Below are 6,000 nucleotides of genomic sequence, written 5' to 3' on the forward strand. Positions count from 1 at the left end.
TTTCATAACGCGCCTAAAGACGTATAATTTCGAAAAATTTTCTATTGCATATAACATTTATTACTTTTACAATGTATTACTTTAATACATATTTTTTTTTTATGGAATAGGAGGACAAACGAGCGTACGGGTCACCTGGTGTTAAGTGCTCACCGCCGCCCACATTCTCTTGCAACACCAGAGGAATCACAAGAGCGTTGCCGGCCGTTAAGCAATATAAAACAATTTAAAAAGTTCATTCGAAGTGGTCTCCATTGGCTGCAATACAGTCCTTTAAACGTTGAGGCCAGTTATCAATAGAAGCACGCACTCTTCCCATAGGAAAATTGTTCACTGCCAATCGTACGGATTGTTTTAGGGACTCCAAATTATCATGGCGTTTAGAGCAAGCCGTACTCTCTAAAACTGACCATAAATCATAATCCAGCGGATTAAGATCGGGACCTTCATTTAAATTATTTATATACCCTATTCGTACGCTCGCAAAGCACAATTACAAAACCGGATTAGTTAATTGTATTACGACAAAGTCGGTTATGAAAGGGTTTATTAGATCCTTCGTTATACTTTAAAATAATTTTGAAATATAATCGCAACGCTTCGTAGTTCCATCTGCACTTAATTTAATTTTCGTACTCCTTTGCGGTGGTGGAGCGAGAACTCTTAATGCCGTTTCAAAGACACCTCACGCCTCGAGTCCGTATTCAGTGAGCGAGAGGAAATAAAGTTATGATTTATGTTGTGAAATATGTTGCCTGTAGCCAACGTTCTAAGCGCTTCAGTGAAATGTTGTTGTTGACATAAATTTGGCGGGAAGACAGCATTGTTGTGTCACATTCTATTTGCTTGCAACAACATTGCCTATGACTACAGTCGGAAATGTAATTCGAGATCAAAAATGTTAGCAACGATATGTCACTATCAAAATGACAATTCAGAGATTATCAACATTTTTCTAGGTAGTTTAAATAACTAAACTATAGTATATAAATACTCATTTTGATGCATGATACATAAAAAAATATTATTTACAAATGTCTTTATTTGATAATGATTACCAAACATAAATAGATTATTTAATACCTGTCACAAAGACCAAGATTTTTTGTAACATTATTTACGTTTTTCTTGTGAAGACGAGCCAAATGTTTAGAGCTTCTATCATATTGCCAGTGTAAAAGCAAAGTTTGCACAAAAAAAATACCTTTTATTTTTCGGATGTATTTTATTGTAATATATACAAAGAGAACATGTTGTATAATATTAATTTTTATGTATTTATACTTCACTTATAATTTTAAGATGATATTCTAGTATATTTCGACACACACAATGGAAAAGTTTATTATTTTTAGGTGGCAACATCATTGTTGACATTTTTGACCTCAAATTAAATTTCCGACGATACCTAAACATAGTTTACAGCATTTATTTTTAAAGGTGATGCTTTATTGATATTATAACTCTTGTTTGCTGGTTCAAATTGGATTTTCAAGACAAGAAAGACCTTTCAATGGATTATGTTTAGTTTTTTTATGGAAAATGTGAAAAGACCATTAAGGGGCTCACCTGACTCTTGATTGAAAAAGAAGATAAGAGATAAAAGATTCTTTATAAGTTATAAATTAACTTAACGCTAAAGGTTAACTGTCAAAAATCTCCATAAAAAATTACACGTATTAAACGCATTGACATATTAAATGAATTTAAATAAAACACTTTTAAAAAGTTTAAAACCTCAAGTAATTGTTACTGTTTTTTTAAATTAAATTTTAAAACTAGAATTAGAACTATCAACTATAATAAAAAAAATATTTGTTTAATCGTCTATGTATTGTGTAATAACGAATGTAATGTAATGTAATGTTTTTAGTTCTCGTCGTGCGGTGAAAGTGATCGCTTTTTATGAATAACAGGGACGAGAAGATCAAGACGTTCAGCTGATGGTAACTGGTATGCCTTGCCCATTACAATACAGTGCCGCTCAGGGTTTTTGAAAAACCCAAAGAGCGGCACTACAATTGCGCTCGTCACCTTGAGACATAAGATGTTAAGTCTCATTTGCCCAGTAATTTTACTAGCTACAACGCCCTTCAGACCAAAACAGTAATGTTTACACATTACTGCTTTACGGCAGAAATAGGCGCCGTTGTGTCACCCATAATCCAGCCGGCATTCTGTTTAAAGGAGTCACCCACTGGTACGATGTTTCAACGATATAGAAATGTATTTATAGTCCGCCCGATACCTTGTAACTTAAAAGAGATATTCAGTTTTGCTATCACGACTATCTCAGACAATATTGCTTGGAAAATTTCATACTACATTGAGAAATGAAAACATACACTAAATTACACTTTAAATATCCAGAAAACAGCGAGTTGAAATTTTTCAAGCTATATTTTATTTATTTATTTGCATCGCCAATACAATAATCACTTACTAATTACTTAAAATAGTATTTAAAATAAGCTTAAATCTAAGTGTAAATGTTATTGCACTTACAGACAACGACCACATGCAAGTATAACTTACCTATACATAACTTTTGAATTTTAATTGTGATTGTGCAACATAAGAACTAATACTAAGATACAATAAAATACAATTATAATTTAATTAATTTCTATAAAGTTAAAATTAATTTAAATGAACAAATTTTGATCAAACATCGTAATATAGATATCAATAATTTAAGAAAATATAATGAACCAGCTCTTTGTCTATCCAAGCTTTAGATCATCTTTACGTCTAGATAAAAGGCATAAAAGGCATTTATTTTTTCTCAAGATTCCTTTAGAATTCTTTTTTATGTCATTTCTAATAACTACTAGATACTACTACCGCTTCCGAAACAAATGGCGCTCTAAGAGAGAAGAAGCGGCGCAAGAAACTCTCCCAGCATTCCCTTTTTTGCGCTCTTTTCAATAAAATTATACAATACAGTCATTTCTATCACTATAAAATAATCACAATCTAGTCCCAGGCTGTCCGATCATTTAGATATTCAGCAGTGGAGTAATAGGATTTTCGACAGAGCCATTTTTTTATAAAACATTTAAATTTATTTATAGATAATGCCTGAACAGTGGCTGGGACTTTATTATAGAAGTGTATAAATTTACCCTTAAAGCTATTATGTATCTTATGAAGCCTACTAGAATTAGTTACAAGCAATCCCTTATTTCTAGTATTATATATAGATAGACTGTAACAGCTGCAAAAACGTCGAAACAGCAATGCACGCACACTAACACAAAGTGACGTACAAATCGAGAGTGTAAGACGAAGCTTCTCACGCACACCAAAGTAGTAAAGTATCTAGACGATATCTAAGGTCCAACCATCGGGAAAACTATATATGAAATTTTTCGTCCCTTTAATTTGAAAGTACTTTACTTTGTCTGCTGGCGTCGAGCTTCTTTAGTGTTAATTCCGTCAATATTTGTCTTTTAAACAATTCGACACGTGTGTCACCTCTACACGAGTCATCCTCAGGACATGTTGACTCGCCAAATTCTGGCACGAGGCTGGTCTGGTTTGAGTCTGTGTGACAAATATTGGCGGTTTTAACACTAAAGAAAATCCTAAAACATTTGGAAGGAAACAAACACATGTACGGGTAACCCTTAACATCAGAAAGAGGAATCACAGAAGCGTGCCGTCCTGTTAGAAATGTGTACGCATTCTTTTTGAAGTTACCTATGTCATCTAGTCCGAGCGCTCTTACCAACTGAGCCAACCACAGACATGGATCCAAATATATGCCGCGAGTGTATGTACGGCGCGTGCGAGCAATACTCTACCTTTGACGCTTTTATTTTACTGTTCATTGTGATTTATAATACATTGCCGATTTTGGTAATAAGCAATACCGACTATTGATGTACTGAAAACGTCAACTAATGATGAGGTGAGTGGCTGAACGTTAGGCTCGATGCACTGGCATTTTTAACGACGTCAAAGTAGGAACAAAAAAAGGGTACGCTTGGTTTTCATACAGACGGAGGGATTTGCGTTATCTACTTGGATCTATGTCTGTGGAGCCAACCGTCCGAGTGACACGTGGAACGTAAATCTTGGTATGGCCTTCACTTTCAAGGAAGACACTCACTCAATTGATGTTGTGGGGTCGTATCATGTTACGCCTTAGGTTTTATGATGATAGGTTCACATAATTACTATAACAAACAAAATCGAAAGTGACGTAACGTACGAAAGAATGTGCGGCGAGGCGAGAGAAAGAATCGGAAGATTTTTTTATGAGGAAATGTGAAGAAAGCATCGGGATGTTCTTCTTTTAGAATGTGATACGCCCTGCCTATTAAAAGAAGAGTCGCTAAGATATCATGTTTGAATCCAAATTTCTGTATGGTGTAGAAGATGCTAACTACTTCGCCTCTCAATACACAATAATGTTTGCATATTACTGCATCACAAGAGAAGGGCACCATTGTGGGATCCACTCAGAAAGAAGCCTCCCACTGGTCTGTGTAAAAGTCACTTAATATAAGGTGGGTGATCTGCTCGTACCATCATTTATAAGCAGAACACCTCAATGTTTTTGCTAATTTCTAGCAAACTTCAAAATTGTGCAGGAGTCAAAATGGACATCATACGTACCTATTATTTCACTAGCGCCAATGATTTATGGCATGACAGGCAGTAAGTATTCGATATGAGCATGGTTTGCGATAAACACAATACAATAAAAATCTGAAATTTTTTACAAATACCCGCATTATTCTTATATCATATCTTCATTATATAACGATGATTAGTAATATGTTGATCTTGTGAAAACCAAGAAATGTTATTTATAAATAATACATTATTGATATAAGCTTAATAGTTTTGAATACTTAACTTAAATATCCAGTAACATGTAAATAAATATGTAAAAAAATAATTATTAATACAATGTAATATTATGCAGAAGACGGATAATTTACCTTTTTTTTATGAAAATTAGGCGAGAGAGATGAGACGAGCAGGACGTCCAGCTGATGGTAATTGATACGTGCCCATTACAATGCAGTGCCGCTCAGGATTCAACTGCGCTCGTCACCTTGAGACATAAGATGTTAAGTATCATTTGCCCAGTAATTTCACTAGCTACGGCGCCCTTAGTAGTAGACCGATACACAGTAATGCTTACACATTACTGCTTCACGGTAGTAATAGGCGCCGTTGTGGTACCCATAATCTGCCCGGCATCCTGTGCAAAGGAGCCTCCCACTGGTAAAATATTACCTGGTATTACTAGTTAAATATTACCTAATACTTTAGATTAATTAATCAGTAATGAAAAGTAAGATAGACTGCGGATGGAAAATATACTAGGACTTCATAACTAAATATTTTCTACAAACCGACAGAAATTCTTAATCGTGTTAAAGACAAGCGCAGAATAAGTTGAAAGTTTATCGCTTAAATTTGGCTCAAAGCACGTTTTCAGAATCCCTGAAAATCAGAGAATTTAAGCCATAATATAATATATTAATAATAAATTAGTTATTTTCCATAATTGTGTATATAACTTCATTTCGAGTGAGAATTTAAACACTAATAAAATGTAAAACCTAATGAAATAATTAAGTTTAAATGGATTTTATTTCCTATTTTTTTTATGACAATAAGTGACGAGACGAGCAGGACGTTCAGCTGATGGTAATTGACCTGCCCATTTTAATGCTGTGCCGCTCAGGATTCTTGAAAAACCCAAAAAGTCTGAGCGACACTACAATTACGCTCGTCACCTTGAGATATAAGATGTTAAGTGTCATTAGCCCAGTAATTTCACTAGCTACGGCGCCCTTCAGAACGAATCACAATAAAATTTTACACATTACTGCTTCACGGCAGTAATATGCGCTTATGTAGTACCCATAATCGGCATAAGCCGGAATCCTGTGCAAAGGAGCCTCCCACTGGTGAAATATACAATCAGACTTCACCTTTAGGTATAAGATGTTAAGTGTCAGTAGTTTCACTAGTTAC

The 6,000-nt window shown here is 34.5% G+C and overlaps 1 long non-coding RNA gene across 1 annotated transcript in view; it reads right to left on the bottom strand.

Annotated features, from left to right (window-relative positions):
- LOC126973738 (uncharacterized) overlaps window positions 1-5,126 on the bottom strand; it is a 224,129-nt gene extending 219,003 nt beyond the window's left edge. Inside the window, exon 1 of the long non-coding RNA XR_007731417.1 lies at window positions 5,069-5,126. This is a non-coding gene — a long non-coding RNA (uncharacterized LOC126973738). The remainder of the gene's footprint in view (window positions 1-5,068) is intronic.
- Window positions 5,127-6,000: the final 874 nt, after the last annotated feature.

Source organism: Leptidea sinapis, chromosome 30, assembly GCF_905404315.1.
Source record: "Leptidea sinapis chromosome 30, ilLepSina1.1, whole genome shotgun sequence".
NCBI classification, from domain to species: Eukaryota; Metazoa; Arthropoda; class Insecta; order Lepidoptera; family Pieridae; genus Leptidea; species Leptidea sinapis.